We start from the raw sequence: 20,614 nt of genomic DNA, 5'->3' as shown, positions 1-20,614 counted from the left end.
TTCTTTCCATTTACATTGTTGTAGTCATTGTATATGTTGCTTCCTTGACTCTACTTCACAATGCATCAGTTCATTTAGCTCTTTCCATACTTCTCTGTAGCCATCATATTCTTCATTTCTAACAGCACAGTTCTATTTCATTACATTTGTGTATATTCATGTACCACAATTTGTTTAGACATTCTCTTCTCTTTTTTTGGTTTTTAATGTTTTGAGGGGCAGTGAGGGTTAAGTGACTTGCCCAGGGTCACACAACTAGTAAGTGTCAAGTGTCTGAGGCCGGATTTGAACTCAGGTCCTCCTGAATCCAGGGCCGGTACTTTATCCACTGCGCCACCTAGCTGCCCCCTAGACAGTCTCTTCTCAATAGAAATCCATGTAGTTTCTAGTTCTTTGATACTAGAAAAAGTGCTGTTGTAAGTATTTTGGTGTATATGGGAACTTTTTTTAATATCAATGACCTCCTTGGAATTTATGCAAGAATATAGTACTGTAGTAAGTTTAAAATGTCATTTTATTTATAAATCAGTTATTTACAAATAACTGGTCAAGAAGCACATATCTTGTGTAAAGTGAGTTACAGGTCTGAACTTCCCTTGGGAAACTGACACCCCCTCCCCCGCCCCCCAACTCTCATCTAATGAATATCAGTTTGATTGTTAAACCATAAGACTCGATAGCAGTGAGTTATTACTGCTTCTTCCATCCTTTTAGGGATTTTGGTGAATGTTACCATTAGTTTTAAAAAATTACTTTGGGCTTCTTCAATCTAGACAAAAGCATGTTGCTGAAGCAGAAAAACACTGGTTTTTACTTCAGCTCCTCACCTCCTATGACCAATCAGATTTGCTTCGATGAATACTTTTTGGGGGGGGGGACAGGGCAATTGGGGTTAAGTGATTTCCCCAGGGTCACACAGCTAGTAAGTGTCAAGTGTCTGAGGCCGGATTTGAACTCAGGTACTCCTGAATCCAGGGCCGGTGCTCTATCCACTGTGCCACCTAGCTGCTCCTCAATGAATACTTTTAAATCTTTGGTGTAAAATAGAAACAGTTCTAAATTACACAGTGGTGCCTCTTTTCACCCATTTTCCTTTCTTCACCAATACTCAACTAGTACAGCTTCAAGAATTTATCTCATGGAAGTAGATAAGCTTTCTGTTCTGAAATTTGCCTATTGTGATAATTTCCTATTTTGACAGATTTTGAAAACACTTCCTTCTTTAGTTGATCTCATCTAATAGTCTTTACATCTGAATTTTTTGTACCTGTTTTTTGATATTCAAAAAGCATCCTTTTTCATCTGGGAAAATAATAGATAAATAGGAACACATTCTTTCTTGTCCTTTGTTAGAAGAGAGGAGGAAGAAATTGAATAAGCATTTATTTAGAGTTTACTATGTGCCAGGCACTGTGTTAAGTGTTTTACAAAGATTATATCATTTGATCTATTGATGACAAAGTTTCTGTCCAGCCTATGCCCAAAGATAACTATCTCTTTTTTTGCTGTGAACACATATCTACTTTGCACCAAATTTCTTACTATTTAGATATAAAGGCACATGTCTTTTACCCCTTAAGGTTTTTTCATTTTTTTCTCAGTCATTCTATATTTGAAAAACATCATCAAACATGAGTATTTTCGTATACACAGAAAATAATACATAAAACCACGAATCTCTACCAAATATAGTTTATATTTTAAAGAAATAGAATAAATTCAACATCTTACTTGCAAAGCTGCCCTACTTATCTGTGCCCCCTTCTGGACTTGTTATGATGACCCTCTTTTCTTCTTTCTCGGGGAAGGTGTGCTTCTCTTTCATTATAGATAATATCTGGGCAAATATTTTCCATGTTTCTGTGCCCTTAACAATAAAATTTTAATTGGTGGTGGTTATTGCATGTAGAATTGGTAATATAATCAACATTTGTATCATGCTTTAAGCTTTACCATATGATTTTTGTTATCTTTTTTTTAATCCTCAAAATAACCTTGTGAAGGATTACTTCAATAACTGTACTTTATGATAATCTCTGCTTTATAGAAGAGACTGAATCTCAGAGAGGTGAAGAGACTTGATCAAGGTCCTTCAGTTTATTTTAGGGAAAGGCCTTGAATGTAGATTTCTCTGAACTCTGCCATTCTACCCTCTCTAGAATTACAAATTGGTAGCACTTAGTTGTTTTAAGCTTGAATAGCTTAAAACTGTCCTAAGGCTTTTGGAATACCCTGTGTGTATGTTTTTTGTACACGTCGCATAAATATTTTATATGTATATGTGTGTGTATATATATATATATATGCTACCTCATATATACATATCTATTTCTGTATATTAGATATGAGATAGTTTAATGTGGTGGCTAGGAGATCAGGGTTTTAATCCTATCTTGTTAGCTGGGTGAAACCTCGACAAATCACTTACCCTCTCTGATCCTCAATTTCCTCATCTTTAAAATGGTATCATAACGACCTCGCAGGGTTGTGGTGAGGATGAATTGAGATAATGTATGTCAAATATGTTGCAGAAATTAAGGCACTGTATAAATGTGAGCAAATATTATTATGGTTTCCAGAAATGAAATGAATAGAAATTAGATACATAGGCCTAATTTTTCTTGTACTCCAGATTAAACATTACCCAGCACTTGATACTCTCAGTAGCATTCTTTACCTCACATAGCTAACCATTGTTTAGAAGGAGACTATTATATATTGTAATATTCTAGAATTTATTGATTGATATGTTTCATTTATTTCTGTCTATTTCTTATGTTGTGGAAGGAGTAGTTTACTTGTAAGGGAAAAATCACTCCTTACTAATTTTTGTTGTACTTTAAAAAAAAATGTAGTTTTAAGAATTATAGGGAGAGGCAGCACTGGATAATAGAAACAATGTGAGACTAAAAATTAGACCAGTCTTCTAGTTTCATCTAATACTGATTAGCTGAGTTAGTTGGATCTGGGTTTTCTCTTCTCCCATTCTCTTCCTCTCAGAACTCTCTGACATCATTGCCAATCTCTGCTCGTTTTTCCTCAATGTCTGGCAAAGAGGTGGCCCTTGTTGTGTTGCAAAGCCAACCTCTCTACATATGAGCTTGTTTCCATCCTCTCTCATCTTCTCCAGCAGATTGTACTCCCAGATATATGTGAGTGTGTATATATACATATATATGTATGCCCAATATGTACACACACATATTGAGCATATGGAGCAGCTAGGTGGCACAGTGGATAGAGCGCTGGCCCTTGAGTTTAAATCTTACCTCAGACACTTACTAACTGTGAGACCCTGGGAAAATCACTTAACCCCAGTTGCCTTAAACATCTGGAGCCATCTCCAGTCGTCCTGATGTATATCTTGCCACTAAACCCAGATGGCTCTGGAGGAGAGAGTGAGTTTGGTGACTTTGCACAACCCTCCCTCAATTAAATCCAATTTACTGCAAGTCATGGCATCACCCTGATGTCATGGTCCTCTTCGAGAATAAAGGACAAACAACAACACCGCACACGTATCTATCCTCAGTCCTGCTCTTTAGTCCTGCATCACCAAATAATTTCCTATTAGGCATTTCAAATTAGATTTTCTAAACACATCTGAAACTCAACATGTCTAAAACTGAACTTATTATCTTTCACCCTAAACCCTACACATTTCTACTATAATCTATTTCGGTGGAAGGTACCACCAGCCTACAAGATTTGTGACTTGGGCATTTTTCAATTTTCTTCACTCTGCCTCTCATTCTGCATATCCAGTCAGTTATAGCATCTTGCCATTTATACTTTTATAACATCTCACATCCAGTACCTTCTTTACACTTACAAAGCTATCACCTTAGTTCAAAATCTCTTCACCTCTTGCTTAAAATATTAAAATGATCTCGTAATTGGTTTTCCAACCATAAGTTTCTCCATGGCTGCCAAAGTAATTTTCCTTAGGCACAGATCTGACTATGACTCCTCTACTCAACCAAATTCAGTGATTTCCCGGTTGCCAATAGGATAAAATAAACTCCTCTGTTTAGCTTTTAAAACCCTTTACAACCTGGTACCAACCTATCCATCCAGCATTGTTGTAAATTATTCCCCCCTTTCTGTTCCCTGATTCAGTCAAACTGGCCTTTTCTCTGTCCTCACAAAAGGTATTCCATATCCCATCTCTTTGCTTTTGCATTGGCCATCCCCTCTACTTAGAATGCACTCACTCCTTACCCCTAACTCAGAGTTCTTCTCTTCCTTTAAGAGGATGTACAAGTATTTTCTTCTGCAAGAAGCCTTTCCTGATCCCCTGACTTCTAATGTCCTTTTCCTCAAACTTCCTTACATTTAACTACTTTACATGTATTTGTATTTATATATTTATCGCTACATAGATTTTCATGTGTTCTTATTGTCTCCCTGTAAGCTCCTTGTGAGCAAAGCTCTTTTAATGCTTCGTACTTGTACGCCTCGGGCCTAGCACAGGGCCTGGCACACAGTAGATCCTCAGTAAATGTTTTTGGTTGATTAATTGTGACCTTGGGCAAGTAAATTAATTCCTCTGAGCTGCACTGTCCCCCTCTGCCAAAGGAGATTTGACTAGATGATGTCAAACTTTTGTGCTAGTTTGAACGTTTTCATATTCTTTGATCTTTGCAATTAAAATCTAATGAATCCTTCTAGAATAAAATTAAATGCTTTTGAAATTGCACTGGAAATTCAGTGTTTTACTTGCTTTAGAATGGAATTCCTTCTATTGTATTAGATCCTATCAAAGGGGGGTTAGTTATTGAAGTAAGAAAAAAAAGATAATTATAAGATGACCTTTACCTATAAAGTATGAACCTTAGGGAATATGTTATAACCAGCATTTTTTAAACTTTTGGTTTAAGCCATGCAAACCATTGCTCATGCATGTACATTTGTATATCCCCACAAACATGTATATGGGTGTGTGGGTGTGTGTGCACATTTTAATGCAGAGTATACTGTCTGTATAGATATGGATATATATTATATATAGATATTCAACATACAGCATCCTGATAGTATATATGTATAAGAATAATACAAAGTTAAAAACTACTTCGTAATTTTAAGCATTCATCAACTTAGGGAGTTAATTGGGTTGCCCTCTCTGTTCTTCTTAGACCCTGGAAAAGCATGAGAAAACTTGCATTCTCCCTTTTAATTTAGTGGCAAAAAGATAGTCATACAGTATAGCATATTTTCCACAATGTTTTATAGCTTGTTCACCCTGGAAGGGATGAGATATGAGTCAGGATTCAAAAGCAGCAATGTTCTGGATGGAAGCCAGTGTTTATTTTCCATTTTCTTGTTGTGGTTTAACTGAACTCTGTCTATTGGATTCTTAGGCCTGGACTTGCCCAAGCTATATTGTGAACACCTCCTATGCTTGGCAGTGGACGGGAACTTGATAAGAAAAATCCAATGCTTCTGTATTTTTGGTTTAGAACGGGTAATTTGTAGGCTTGAGAACTTGTTCTTTCCAGTCTAGAAGTCTTCAGAAAAGATTCTGTTTTTAAGCCCTGACAGTGAAAAGTTGAAAATATTTTACATGAAACATAGGATATATTAGAAACTGAGGCCTAGAAAGGCAAATAATTTGCTCCAAATTATATTAGAATTGTACCCAGGTTTCCTGTTCCCCATCCTGTTTTTAATTCCACTTAATTATTTCCCACTTTATGACTTTAATTGGTAAATATATGTGCCTTCTTTCTTCCTAGGTAGAGTTTTGCCTAGAACTGTATAGATAAAACAGTGGAGAGGTCAGTAATTCACAAGAGATAGTATTTTTGAAGGCTTAGAGTACTTATGACCCCAGAAATCTATGTACAAAGCCTCAGTATGAGAGAGCTAGATCTTAAAACAAAGGAAGTGACTTTTACCACTTAAGTATTGCTGAGACTTATGGCATGTAACTTATGGCATAAAAATAAGGTTTTACCTTATATTAGAGGAACTGGTGCATCAATATTCTCATTTATGTGGGTACTACTTCTAGTGAATGGAGATCGAAGCTAATCCATGACTGCCCATTCTGTGTAATTCTTCCCTGTATTCTCCTATGCATCGTCTTAAGGAAGTCCAACCAGCATTCTTTTTTTTTTTTTTTAAACTTTTTGTGTTAAGTGACCTGCCCAGGGTGACACAGCTAGTAAGTGTCAATTGTCTGAGGCTGGACTTGAACTCAGGTCCTCCTGAATCCAGGGCCAGTGCTTTATCCACTGTGCCACCTAGCTGCCCCCAGCCAATGTCCTTTTTTTTTTTTTAAAGTGAGGCAATTGGGGTTAAGTGACTTGCCCAGGGTCACACAGCTAGTAAGTGTTAAGTGTCTGAGGCGGAATTTGAACTCAGGTACTCCTGACTCCAGGGCTGGTGCTCTATCCACTGCGCCATCTAGCTGTCCCTCCCAGCCAACATTCTTAAAGAAAAGAGCCTTTCTTTGAATTTCTTGGCATTGTGCAGATAGCTCTAGAGCACATAGTTCTGCTGTGTGACTGGCCTATCTTTTTTTTGTGGTCATATAGCTGCTGCTGCTGCTGCTGCTGCTGCCGCTTCTTCTTCTTCTTCTTCTTCTTCTTCTTCTTCTTCTTCTTCTTCTTCTTCTTCTTCTGCTGCTGCTGCTGCTGCTGCTGCTGCTGCTGCTGCTGCTGCTTCTTCCTCCTCATCTTCCTCTTCTTTCTTCTTCTTCACAGGGCAGTGAGGGTTAAGTGACTTTCCCAGGGTCACACAGCTAGTAAGTGTCAAGAGTCCCGATTTTAACTCAGGTCCTCTTGATCCAGGGTCAGTGCTTTATCCACTAAGCCACCTAGCTGCCCCTGTCATATAGCTTCTTGATGACATCCTTTATATCAATTCTGTGCTGTTCTCCATTTGTAGTGTTATAGTCTGCTTGTGTCCACCATGTGTCCCTCTATTGCCCTTTGGATGACCTTTAAATTAAATTCTTAAGATTCTGTATGTTGATAATGTTTTGCATAATTGCACATGTATAACCTATACATGATTGCTTACTGTCTCAGGGAGCAGGGGAGGGAGGGAAGAGGGATAGAATTTGGAACTCAAAACTTTAAATAAAAATGTTTATTTAAAAAAAGATTCTGTATGGTATTTCATGAATTATAGCTGTTGAACATCACTGGTAGAATATTGTTGTTAAAAATTTGGGTCCTTGGGGGCAGCTAGGTGGCACAGTAGATAAAACACCGGCACTGAATTCAGGAGACCTGAGTTCAAATTAAGCCTCAGACACTTGACACTAGCTGTGTGACCCTGGGCAAGTCACTTAACCCTCATTGCCCCGGCCAAAAACAATTTGGGTCTTTGTTTCATGAAGAAGTTTGGGGTTATTGAAAGTATTGTACAGTTTCCCAAAGACATTCCATCTGTCTTTTCTTGCAGTCAGCTCTGTCCCTAGGTCACTAGGCCTTTGCAGTTTCTGTCCAAGATAGTGGATGCACCAAGATAGTGATGCATCAGCTCATAGTCTGGAACAGTGGTGTCAAACTTAAAAAGAAACAAATTGGGCCACATTCTGACTGTATTGTGTTGTATTTTTATTTAGTTTGTGAATCCTTTCCCAATTTCCTTTTGTTCTGGTTGGGGGCTACACTGAAACAAGAGTTTGACATTTCTGGCCAGGACTTCAAGCATTCTTCAACCACTTTATTATTCCTATGGTGATATAATATGATCAAAATATTTTGTGTGACTATTGATCTCCTTTCAGAGGCTCTGTAGTGTTCGCGGGCTTGGTGCAATCTGCAGAATTCAAAAGGCGCATATTAGATAAAAAGGATAGCAGCATTTCATTTTAAGTCCAGACAGCATGGTGTAGTGCCATGGTGTCAAACTCAAATAGAAACAGATTTCTACAGGCCACATATTGATTTAGAAAACCACAAACGAATAATATCTTTGCCATATTTTTATGGATTTCATTAAGCATTTCCCAGTTACATTTTAATCTGGTTTAGGCTGTGTTGGAGAGTTTTTTTGGGCCTCAAGTTTGACACCTCTCACATAGTGAATGGAGTGCTCTATTTGAAGTTAGGAAGAACTGGGGTCAAATTCTACCTCTAACTGTGTGTCTCTGGGCAAGTGACTTAACCTGTCTGTGCTTTAATTTACTTATCTATAAAATGAAGGCATTGTATTTGAGGGCCTTTAAGGACCCTTCTAGTTCTAAATCTGTTATTCTTTGACATACTTCTATGATCCATGAACCAGAGTGGGAAGTTATTTGGGTTAAGACCAATGGAGGGAGAAAACAAAGTATAGTGTGGTGAGAATATACTGTAGATCAGTGGTTCTCAAAGTGTGGTTCTGGGACACCTGAGACCTTTTTAGGGAGACTATGATGTCAAAATTATTTTTATAGTAGTACTAAGGAAGACATTTTAATTTCTAATACAATAGGGGTATAACTCACATAAACAAAAGTACTTTGAAGGGGAAGTCCTCAATAATAAGAGTGTACAGGGGTCATGAGACTGAAAATTTTGAGAACTGCTGCTGCTGTAGACTGTCTAGTCAGAAGGAGAAAATGGATGATAGGTTCTGAGTCTCAAAACTGATATGGTCACCCTTCCTCTCTCTAGTCTCTTTTCTCTCCCCTCTTTCTTCTACTCTCCTCTCCCTTCTCTTTTCTGCCCTTCTCTCCTCTTTCCTTTTTTTTCTCTTCTCTCTTCTCCCTTTACAAAAAGCAGAGTGGCTAATATGTTCTGGACTTGCCTTGATAATAATATTATTCTTCAAAAAGTGAAGAGTAAAGCAGAACTGGTTTTTGGCACCTGATTCTGACTAACAGGGAGGAATTGATTGTTCAGTAGGAATGTTGTGAACCTTGGAAGGAAGTGACTGTGCCATTTAAAATTTCATATTAGGGGGCAGCTAGATGGCGCAGTGGTTAAAGCACCGGCCCTGGATTCAGGAGTACCTGAGTTCAAATCCGGCCTCAGACACTTAACACTTACTAGCTGTGTGACCCTGGGCAAGTCACTTAACCCCCATTGCCCCGGAAAAAAAAAATTTCATATTAAATAAGGGAGGTAAAGCCAGGCCTAGATATGCTCTAGCGTATATTTCAAAGAATTCAGAGAAAGGTTAGGTAGGATCCTAAGACTGTATAGGAAACTTACCTGAAAATCCAGTGACACAAATGGATGCCATTTCCCACCAGTTCCACTGCTTTTGGACTTCTTTGAACCTCTCCATTCTTTCTCCTCCAAGAAACTCATTATTGAGAAATCTCATTATTCTGTAAGACTGAATGTGCCTGGTCCTCATATCTTATCAGTATTCTCTAATTGGAGGGGCTTCAGGGCCTCTATTTAATTAAGGGACTCAGCCCAGGCCTTTTCCCTATTTTCCACCAGCTACTCTTCTTCTTCTTCTTCTTCTTCTTCTTCCTCTTCCTCTTCCTCTTCTTCTTCTTCTTCTTCCTCTTCTTCCTTTTCCTCTTCCTCCTCTTCTTCTTCCTCTTCCTTTTCTTCCTCTTCCTCTTCTTCCTCCTCCTCCTCCTCCTCCTCCTCCTCTTCTTCTTCTTCTTCTTCTTCTTCTTCTTCTTCTTCTTCTTCTTCTTCTTCTTCGCAGTTGGGGTTAAGTGACTTGCCCAGGGCTACACAGCTAGTAAGCATCAAGTGTCTGAGGTCACATTTGAACTCAGGTCCTCCCAAATCCAGGGCCAGTACTCTATCTACTGTGCTACCTAGCTACAGTTCTTTGGAACTTTTCATCATGCCCTACATTAAGTATCTTCTTTCCCCTTTCTGCACCACCCCCATCCTTTTTTGTGTTGTCTCCCCCATTTGATTGTAAGCTCCTTGAGGGCAAGGTCCATCTTTGTTTTTATTTGTATTCATACCCCCAGTGCTCAGCATGGTTCCTGGCACATAGTCAGGGCTTAATACATTTTTATTGATTGGCAAATTATTCTGATGAGGAGGAAATGGGAGACCTGTCAAAAGAAACTAATGCAGATCTACTAATTCATTTCTTTCTATTTTATTGAAGCCTTTTAATAGTACAGTTATTTTGTGGTATACTTATTGTACCCTCATCTCCACCCCCCCCTCCAATCCATGCCTGCTTATCCCTTGCATCTCTTGTCCCTTTCCGCCTACATGTGTTCTGCAAGGGTTCAGGCAACATCCTGGAAGCTTTTCTCTAAATCTCTTGATATTGTGTGTAAAGCAGTGCTCTTGTCCTTCCTTGTCCCCATTGTAATGAACAGTTAAACAAAACCAGCCAATACACAGACTGTGTCTGACAGCATATGCCATACTTTGAACCTGATCTATTTACCTGGAAGAGGAGTGGACTGATTCATTAAAAAAAAAAATTGCAGAAATTAAAACAAGGGCAGAACTGAGGATGAATATAAAAGAATAGTATAGTCATATAAGAATGATTCTAGTATGAGTAACCCAGACTGACCTAAGGATTATCATGAATAGTAATGACAATAAAGGCCTTTTTAGGTAGGTTAGAATCAAAAGAAACATCAAAGAAGGTATAGAAACTTTAGTTGGAGCATAAGAGATGTGATGATTTTGGATTCTGACAAGAAGGTAGAATTCTTATGCCCCATATCCAATCCATTGCCAACAAGGCCTGTTGACTATTGCAGTAGCCTGCTGGTGGGTCCACCTTCCTACTTTAAGCTATCCTCCATTCAGGCACCATGATTTTCCCAAAGTGCAGGTCCGACCACATTATCTGCCTTCTTGATAAACTCCAGTGGCTCCATATCACCTTCAGTATCAAATACAAACTCTTCTGTTTGGTATCCTAAGCCCTTTATAACCTAGCCCTCTCATACCTTTCCAGTCTTCTTTCACCTTATTCTTTGTTATGCACTCTTTGATTAAGTGACATTGACCTTGCCGTTCCAGGAACAAGACACTCCATCTCTGCTCCTGGCATTTTCTCTGGCTGTCCCCTAGGTCCAGAATGTTCTCCTTCTTCATCTCTGTCTCCTGGCTTTCTTCAAATCCCAACTAAAATTCCATCTTTTTGGGGGGAAGCCTTTTCCAACCTCTCTTAATTAATTCTAGAGCCTTTTTTTTCTTTTAATTATTTCCTATGTATCCTGCATGTAGCTTGTTTATACATTTATGTTTGCTTGTTTTCTCCCCTGCTAGATTGTGAACTCCCTGGGGGCAGGGTCTGTCTTTTGTTTCATTTGTTATCCTCCCCACTAGTCCAGTTCCTTTTCTTAATAAATGTTTATTGACCACCTGACTACTGAAATAATTTGTTTCTGTTTACTGTTCCAGGGGAAAAAACTCTTCAGTTTAGTAAGTATAGAACAAAAATGGTTAACATAGGATTAAACACTACATAAGTGAAAAAGATGATATGAAAGTACCTAAACTCCCTTAATTATTTCAAGTCATCATTTCCAGACAAATTACATCCCTGTGTACTGAATTTTTGTATGTGATTGTTCAGATGTTTTTGGTGAGCTTTGCAAAAATTGTAGTGAATATGAGACAAAGTGCTATAGGACTGGAGGAGGGAAAAAAATTCTTTAAACAAAGGGATGTGTGAGTTTGACTTTGATTCATGGCAAAAATTTAAAACATATTATGATGGTTTGCAAGCTCTAAGAAAGGGTGATTGCTATGAATCAGCATGGGGTCTTCAAGAATATGAATTGTTTTCAATTCTTCCCCTTCCTCCACATAGCTGCTAGAATAGTTTTCTCAAAGTGCAGGTCTGACCGTGAAACCCCCTACTCAGTAAGCTCCATTGGTTCCTTGTTACCTCTACAATCGATATTAACTCTTCTGGCATTTAAATTTCTTTACAATCTCATCCCTTACTATCTTTCCATTACCCTCCTCCATGAACTCTTATGTCTTCTCACACATTACTCCTCTCCATGGACTATTCAGTTTAGCTGGCCCAGCCCACTTGTTTCTCCACACTCACAATGGCCCTACTTTTAGCTCTGTACCTTTGCACTGATGGTTCTCCATGTCTCCTCACCCCTGCCTCTTAGAACTTCTGGCTTCCTTTTAAGATTTAGTTCAAATGCCATATCCTCTAGGAAACCTTTTCTGTTCTGCCCCCCACCCGCCCAAGTCCATGCTGGTACCTTCTTTTATAAAGTTACATTGTATCTACTTTGCATCTTACATCTATTTATTTATTTCTAAGATTTTATTTATTTATTTTTTAGTATATGTTTATATATGTACGTGTTGTTAAACTCCATGCCTGGAATTCCCTCTCTTTTCATCTTGGCCTCCTGGCTTCTTTTGGGTCTCAGCTAGAATCCCATCTTCTACAAAATGTCTTTACCCATCCTTCTTAATGCTATTGCCATCCTTCTGTTGATTGTCTCCATTTATCGTGTATATATTGTACATATAGTAGTTTGTGTCTTTTCTATTCTGTTAGACTGTGAGTTCCTTGAGAGCAGTAACCTTTTTTGCCTTTCTCTGTATTCCTAGTTTTTAGTTTGGCACTTGGTACATGGTGAGTGCTTAGTTAATGCATTTTGACTTGATTTGAAGGCAAAGACTGTTTTTCCCCCCTTTTCTTTGTATTCCTAGGACTTAGCACAACTCCTAACCCTTAATAAGGGCTTAATACACACCAAGCTTCCCAGTATTTCTACTAAATAGTCTGTTTCTCCATATTAGTCAGAATCAGATGCCAGGAAAACAAAAACAAAAACAACACCCAGTTCTGCTTCACTCTTCACTTTTTGAAGAATAAGATTATCATCAAGGTGAGTCCAGAACATATTAGCCGCTTTGCTTTTTGTAAAGGGAGAAGAGAGAAGAGGAAAGAGGAGGGAGGAGGCAGAAAAGAGAAGGGAGGGGAGAGTAGAAGAAAGAGGGGAGAGAAAAGAGACTAGAGGCAAGGGGAGAAGAAGGGAAGAAGGGGAACCATATCAGTTTTGGGACTCAGAACCCATCATCCATTTTCTCCTTCTGACTCAAGAGTCTACAGTAGCAGCAGTTCCCAAACTTTTCAGTCTCATGACCCCTGTACACTCTTAAAAATTGTTGAGGACTTCCCCTTCAAAGTACTTTTGTTTATGTGGTTTATAGCAAGTTCTTTCAATTCTTCCCCAATCTTTTATGTCTGTCCCTTTTTTCTCTAATCCCATGGCCACCAGTCTGTTGAGACCCTCCTCATCACATGCTTAAACCTCCGATTCAGCGGCCAAAATATCATCCCTAATCCCCATGTCTGATAATGCCCCACTCAGGTTTAACTTTCAGTGGCTGCCTGTCACCTCTAAGATAAAATATAAATTCCTCAACCTTATACTTAGGACTCCTCATAATCTGATTACAGCCTACTTTTCTAACTGTGTTTCATATTATGTTATAAGCAAACTAAACGTCTTGTTGTTTCCTAAATTTGACATACCACCCTCCACTTTATAACATTTGAACAAGCTGACTTCCATACCCAGAATACACTCACTTCATTTCAAGCCGTTTAGGCTTTTGATTTTTCTTTGAGGATATCTCAGGTGCCACTTCAGTTGTCACTGCTTTCTCTGTTTTCCAGGAGTACTTTTTCTGATCTTTACTTTTTCCCCTTCACTTTTTTTGGGGGTGGGGGGAGGGAGGGGCAGTGAGGGTTAAGTGACTTGCCCAAGGTCACACAGCTAGTAAGTATCAAGTGTCTGAGGGCAAATTTGAACTCAGGACCTCCTGAATCCAGGACCTGTGCTTTATCCATTGCACCACCTAGTTGTTCCCTCTCCTTCATGTCTTTTTTTTTTTTTTTAAAGTGAGGCAATTGGGGTTAAGTGTCTTGCCCAGGATCACACAGCTAGTAAGTGTCAAGTGTCTGAGGTCGGATTTGAATTCAGGCCCTTCTGAATCCAGGGCTGGTGCTCTATCCATTGTGCCACCTAGTTGCCCCCCTCTCCTTCACTTCTTACTGTGTATTATATTTACTATGTATGTGTTGTACTACTCTCCACACCACTCCTCTGCCCGTAGAATTGTATATATTCCTTGAATGTAGGTACTGTTTACTTGTGGTTTTTTGTTGTTGTTTATTCCTAGTACTTAGTAGAGTGCCTTACATAGGAGCTTTATGAAGGACATTATAGAGATGAGTCAGATCCAGAATAGATATTTTCTCAGATCTCTTCCAACTCTGTGATTCTGTGATTGTTTATCAGAGAAAAGAGTTCAGTGAACCCATGATTGAATCTTGTTAGGATTCTTTTTCTATACCTTTTAATCGTGTTGTCTGAGCTTGATAATTTGTGGTGCTTCTGTATCTGGTCTGTGTCCTATTAAGGCACAGTTTGTTGAAACTTGGATTCCCAAGTCATCAGGCCTAGTAATTTTATTTTGTCACCCAGTATTTTCAGAAAAGTTTTCATGAAGAAACTATAGAAGCATTTACTTAGTTCCTCATGCCTAAAAGGTGTTCTTTCTTACCTTCACCTCTTAGATTTTCATGTTTCTTTTAATACTCAGCTCAAGTACTGTTTTCTACATGAAACCTTTGCTGAGCTTCCAAGCTGATACTACCCTCCCAAAACTACCTTATATGTATGTGTGTATATGTATATGTGATATATATTATATTATATGTGTATACATATATACACACATACATTTATAACACTCTCTATCTAATAGATAGATAGTCTCCTTCAATGGAATGTGAGTTCCTTGAGATGTTTCTATGCAGTAAGATATGGTCAGCAACTTCTTTGAGTCTTTCCAGAGAATCTTTTAATGCCTTTTAGGAGATAATTTGTGATACTAATTTGGGTCTCCATTTGAGGTTATGACTCTGTGAAAAGATAATGTGGCTATCACTAAAATAGCATTGTGACCTCAGGTAAGGTGCTTAATTTTGCCTGTGTGTCTCTTTCCTCCTCTATAAAATGGCAGAGTTGGACCAAATGATCTCCTGATATAACATTTTATAATACTTGGTTCTGACATAGTCCCTTGCCTCATACCCAACATTTTTGTTTTTCTTTCCTTGAAACCTGAAAAATTGGTTTGATCCTTAAATTTGAGAGATGGCTTTTGATCCAAGGCAAATTTGTTGAGCCCAGTCTTAAGGAAGAATTCATGGAGAGTAACTAAATGCAAATGTTCTTGTAGGCTACTAGTATTTCCTACTGAGCCTAATAATTTTAAATCATGTAGTGCTCTGGTATCCTGTTTCTCATTTTGGAAATCCCCAGGCATTGTCGTCCATCCGGAAAAGCAAAGGCTGGTCACTGGCACTTGTAGCCTGTAGAATTAGGCTTTCAGGAAGACAAGCACAGTATTCTATTTGCAGTCTTAATTTATTTGAAAATCAGGAAAGGAGGATAGTGAAGAGGAAAAATCTCCCATTCCATTGATCTGTATGTTATGATCCCCAAACATGCAATTAAAATATCATGAATTTAATAAAAACCATTATAGACAAAGTGGGGAGAAAATGAAGAGAAGAATGAATAGATACTTGGTAGGGACCTTTTATGTTTCTGCATTTTAAATTTCCACAGTGCCTGGTACAGTATGAACACTCAGTGATTGTTACAGTTGTTGATTTATTTCCTTGTTTTTATGATGCTTTTTAAAAAAAACTTTTCTCTTTTTAAATTAAATTGTGTTCTTTTCACTCAACAAAAATCTATCTCCTTTCCTTCCCACGTCCTCCAATTCCCATGGGGAGGGCCGAACTCTTGTAACAAATATGTGTAGTCAAGCAAAACTAAATTTGCCATGTCAAAACATATATGCCTCAATTTTCACCCTGAGTCTATCACTTCTTTGTCAGGAAGGAAGCAAATAATGTTTGTTTGTTGTTTTTTTTTTAATTTTGAGTTCTCTAGAATTGTGGTTAGTTATTGTGTTGGTCAGAGTTCTTAAGTCTTGAAAAATTGTTTTTCTTTGTAATATTGTTATTGTATAAATTGTTCTGCTCCTCATTTCACTCTGCAACAATGTGATGCTTATAATCCATGAATTGTGGTTATTGATAAGCAAGTTATTATCCAGGTTATTTTCTTTAAGATTGATGTTAGATCTTAACTCTAAGCACATTAAAATTATAGAAATTTAAAGATTCTAAAAAGTCTTCTTCAGTCATACCTTAAATATATTTCTTGCCAAAACTCAGTCCTGGAATAGAACCACCAACTGCCTCCTCAGCTACTATTCATTGTTGAATGGAGCTGGATTCAATCAATTAGCATTTATTAAACACTTATTATGTGCTACTCACTGTGCTAAGCACTGAAGAAATTCATACAACTCTACTGATTGGGTTACATTATAAATTCACATCATCTAACTTTATCTGGGCCCTTACTGCCATAAAGTAGTCCTTTTATTTCTCCCTAATCCATTTCCTGTCTTACTTCCCATGGAAAATTTTCAATACCTTCTCTTCCCTCCCAAAGTCTACTATACTCCTTTTCTTTCAATTAAGGACCTTACCTTTTGCTTTCTTTTTTGGGGGGAGGTGGGATTGGGAGTGAGGGTTAAGTGACTTGCCCAGGGTCACACAGCTAGTAAGTGTCAAGTGTCTGAGGGCAGATTTGAACTCAGGTCCTCTTGAATCCAGGGCCAGTGCTTTATCCATTGCGCCTCCTCGCTGCCCCACCTCTTCCTTTCTTGAAGAAATTGAAGCCACACTTGGTGAGCTCACTCTTCTCCCATTCTCTATTTCAAAACCCCTTGACATTATTTTCCAGTGTTTTCCCCAGTGCCTGTCAGAGTGTTGGCCCTTCTCCTTGTCAAGACCAACTCTTCTACATCTGCACTTGATGTCATTCCCTCCAGTTTTCTCCAGAAGATTGATTATATACTTAATTGTAACTCCCTCTCCAATATTCAGTCTTTCCCTATCTACTGGTTCCTTTTCTGTCGCTTTCAAAGGCATGCTCTCCCCTTTTCCCCTGATCCACAAAAGAATTTTCACTAGACCCTCCCATTTACTCAAGTTCAACATCTTTCCTCCCTTTCTCAGTCAAATTCTATGGAAAAGCTATCTATATTTACCATCTCTACATCTTCTCTCATCCTTTGCTGTCTGCCTTCTGACTTCACTTAACTGGAAATGTTCTCTCTAAAGTTATCAATGATTTTTTGATTGGCAGATTTTATAATCTTTTCTCACTTTTCAACCTTCTCTACCTATCTGCTACATTTAACCTTGCCAATCACTTTTTTCTCCTGGATACTCCATCCTCTCTGGGCCTTCATGATACTGCTCTCTTCTAGTTCCCCATTCCCCTGTCTGACCACTCGTCAGTCTCCTTTGTCTCTCTGTCATCCATATCTTACCCCTTAACTATAGGTGTTCTTCAAGGTTCTGTCCTAGGCCCTCTTCTTTCCTTCCTCTACACACTGTCTCTCTCAGTAGCTCATCAGCTCCCATTGGTTTAATGATCATTTCTATGCAGATGGCTCTCATATATACGTATATATGCACATATATGTACATTTACACATATACATACAAACAGATATATATTCATGCCAAGTTTCTGTCCTGAATCACTAATTGCTTAAGACAGATTTCAAACTGGATATCCAGGAAACACCTCGATCTCAAAATTTCCAAAATTTCCTTCCCTTACGCCCAACACTTCCCACTTCCAAACTTCTTCATTTCTTGAAGGAACCACCATCCTTCTAGTCTCTCAGGTTAATCTAGCCTTCATTCTCCATGATTCAGTTCTTCACCTAGCATATCCACTTAGTTGCCAAAGCTTGTCGTTTTCTACCTCCACAACATCTCTCATATCTGGCCCCTTCTTTTTATTCATACAGTTAATACCTTAGTTCAGACCTCCATCACTTCTCATCTAGATCATTGAAATAGTTTTCTAACTGGTCTCCCTACTTCAAGTCTCTCCCTATTCCAGCCCATACTATTTCCAAGCACAGATCTGATCATGTGACTCCCCTAGTCAGTCAACTCCAGTGGCTTCTCATTGTCTCCAGGATAATTTGTAAACTCCTCTGTTCAGCTTTGAAAGCCCTTTATAACCTGATCTCAAACCATCTTTCCAGCCTCATTGGACAGTACTCTCCCTTCCACACTTTGCATTCCAAACAAACGGGCCTTCTCTTAGTTCTTCACTTATGACTCTCCCTTCCCACTTCTCTATTCCCCAGGCCTTCATCTCTGCTGTAGAGAATCCTTCTCTTCAGGACATCGAGTACCATCTTCTACATAAAACATTTCCTGATCCCCCCAATTGCAAGTACTCTCCCATCCAAACTTTTAAGGATATAACTATTTTGCATTTATTAGCTTTATATCTCTTATGTTTATACTTACATAGATACTTTCTGTTATGGGGAAATAGGTTGGTGGGGATCTTTAGGTATTCTCCTTTAAAGAATTACACCCTCTTGCACACAAATCCAATCAGAATAAAATAATCTTTTATTTAAGTGCTAGAGAAAGGAAACCTTGAGAGGGGTCTTGAGGGGAGATAGTTCTAGAGACATGGTTCTCTGAGATACCTATCTCCTCAAACAGGAGAAAGGCAAAAACTTTTATAGATGGCAGATGGGGTGATCACCATGTGACAATGGAAAGTTCCCTTTGGGGGTGGGGAAAGCTTGAGTGAAGGTTTGAATGAGAGGACTTCCAGAGTTATCTATGTCCCCATGGCACCACTCAGGCAGCAGCTACGCCTAATGGGTTTATCTCTCTTGCTTCTCATGGTGTGTTTTGTCCTTCAGTTTAGCTTCTCCAGGAGAGTTACCTCAGACCTGTGTCTTAATCCCATAACACTTACTGTCTTCCCCTTTAAAATGTAAGTTATTTGCCAGTAGGAGTAGTTTTATTCTTCTGGTCTTTAGTGGTTAGCACATAATGGGCACTTATTAAATGCTTATTAATTGTTTGGTCTCCCCTTTGATTTGAATCCTACCTTTCTGTTTCAGTACATTGCAAAAAATACTTGATTTATAGTCTGAGGAACTGTATATATTTATTTATTTATTCATTTATTTATTCATCCATCCATCTATCTATCTATCATCTATCTTGCAGGGCAATGAGGGTTAAGTGACTTGCCCAGGGTCACACAGCTAGTAAGTATTAAGTGTCTGAGGCTGGATTTGAACTCAGGTCCTTCTGAATCCAGGGCTGGTGCTTTATTCACTACACCACCTAGCTGCCCCACTTAGGAAGTACATTTAAATTTTAGTTCTTCCACTTATTAATTTGTGACCTTAGAAAGACATTTCACTTTTCTGGACCTCAGTTTGTTTGTCTGTAAAACAAGGGAATTGGACTAGATGCCTTCATTAGACTCGATTAAAAATGAGGTGATATTTTAGAACATGTTTCATTAAGTTATGTTGCAGAAATTGCTTATAGGATATTATCAACCAGGAAAGGAAGACATTCAGAGTATTGAGTAGATCATCTAGATTAGAGGATGCAATATTGAAGTAAGTGGAGAAGTATAGTTAGGTCCTCTTAGTGCTTCGGCTTCCTTTTTATTGACAAGAAGACTCAGTCAGACATGTCTCAGGTTTCCTGAGCTCTGTAGGAACAGAAATTGTACATTTTGTTATTTGTTTTGCAAAGTTTCTGCTTTCTGATATTTCTTCTTTTTTAGTCAGGCACTTTTCAGTGTGAAAACCATATTTCTCATCTATGCAGTACATTCTCAGCCTGAATTCTACTAGATATTTGTGTAGTTAACACCTAAGTGTTGACCTATGCCTTTTAAGCAACTTACAGTGAGATCTTTGAAGGTCAAAATTTGAATGAAGATATTGTTATATAGATGCTCTTGCCCAGATGCTTTTAAAGAAGATATACTTGTGGCAGTTTCAAGAATCGACAATCTTGAATTAGTTTTTAACACCTACAGCACCTGTTGCCTATTTTATGCAATCACATTTTGGAGGAGTTTTGAAGCAATAAATTAAAAGAACTTTATTGTATACCTGTCCTTTTTGGTGCTTGATCTGTTGTGTGTGTAGCAATTAGGGTTAAGTGACTTGCCCAGGGTCACACAGCTAGTAAGTGTTAAGTGTCTGAGGTCAAATTTGAACTCAGGTCTTCCTGAATCCAAGGCCTGTGCTCTATCCACTATGCCACCTAGCTGCCCCTGGTGCTTGATCTTTTATCTTCTTCATTATGTCTATTTCAATACCAGAAAATTTGAATAAGGGAGCTAATTACAATTTATCTACAAAGGGTAATAATGGGTGCCCTTCCAATAAAAATTTGCCAAATTCTTTTAATGAGTTACCTATAATAACCTTAATTCAGGATAAAGAACAGGAGAATGCTGTCTGATAGCATTGCATAGAAGGGGGACTGAGAGAAGAGAGAAGAAAAGGGGATAGATGAAGAGAGAAGGACAGTGAAAAGAAACACTGATACAAGAAATGGTTGTGTGTGGTGTGTGTGTGGGGGGACGACAAGAAAAGAACAGTGATAGGAGATGATGACAAGATTTTACAAGTCATCATTAAGTATAACTGCAAAGGAGATCCTAGCACCTTCAGGGGGGAAAAATTCTTTGAGAGTAGCATTCTAGGTCAATGGCTTCATTTGTACCTTGGTGCCATGGCAATAGATGACTGTTTATTATCGTTGAAACCCTTACATTGGAAATGAG

General features: G+C 38.4%; 1 protein-coding gene across 1 annotated transcript in view; it reads left to right on the top strand.

The window, feature by feature from the left end:
* The window catches only part of ABL1 (ABL proto-oncogene 1, non-receptor tyrosine kinase), a 208,311-nt gene that overhangs the window by 101,866 nt on the left and 85,831 nt on the right, over positions 1-20,614 (top strand). The gene's annotated exons all lie outside the window — the stretch shown is intronic.

The sequence above is a fragment of the Dromiciops gliroides genome, chromosome 2 (genome assembly GCF_019393635.1).
Source record: "Dromiciops gliroides isolate mDroGli1 chromosome 2, mDroGli1.pri, whole genome shotgun sequence".
NCBI classification, from domain to species: domain Eukaryota; kingdom Metazoa; phylum Chordata; class Mammalia; order Microbiotheria; family Microbiotheriidae; genus Dromiciops; species Dromiciops gliroides.
This window is presented reverse-complemented; position numbering and strand designations above follow the sequence as displayed.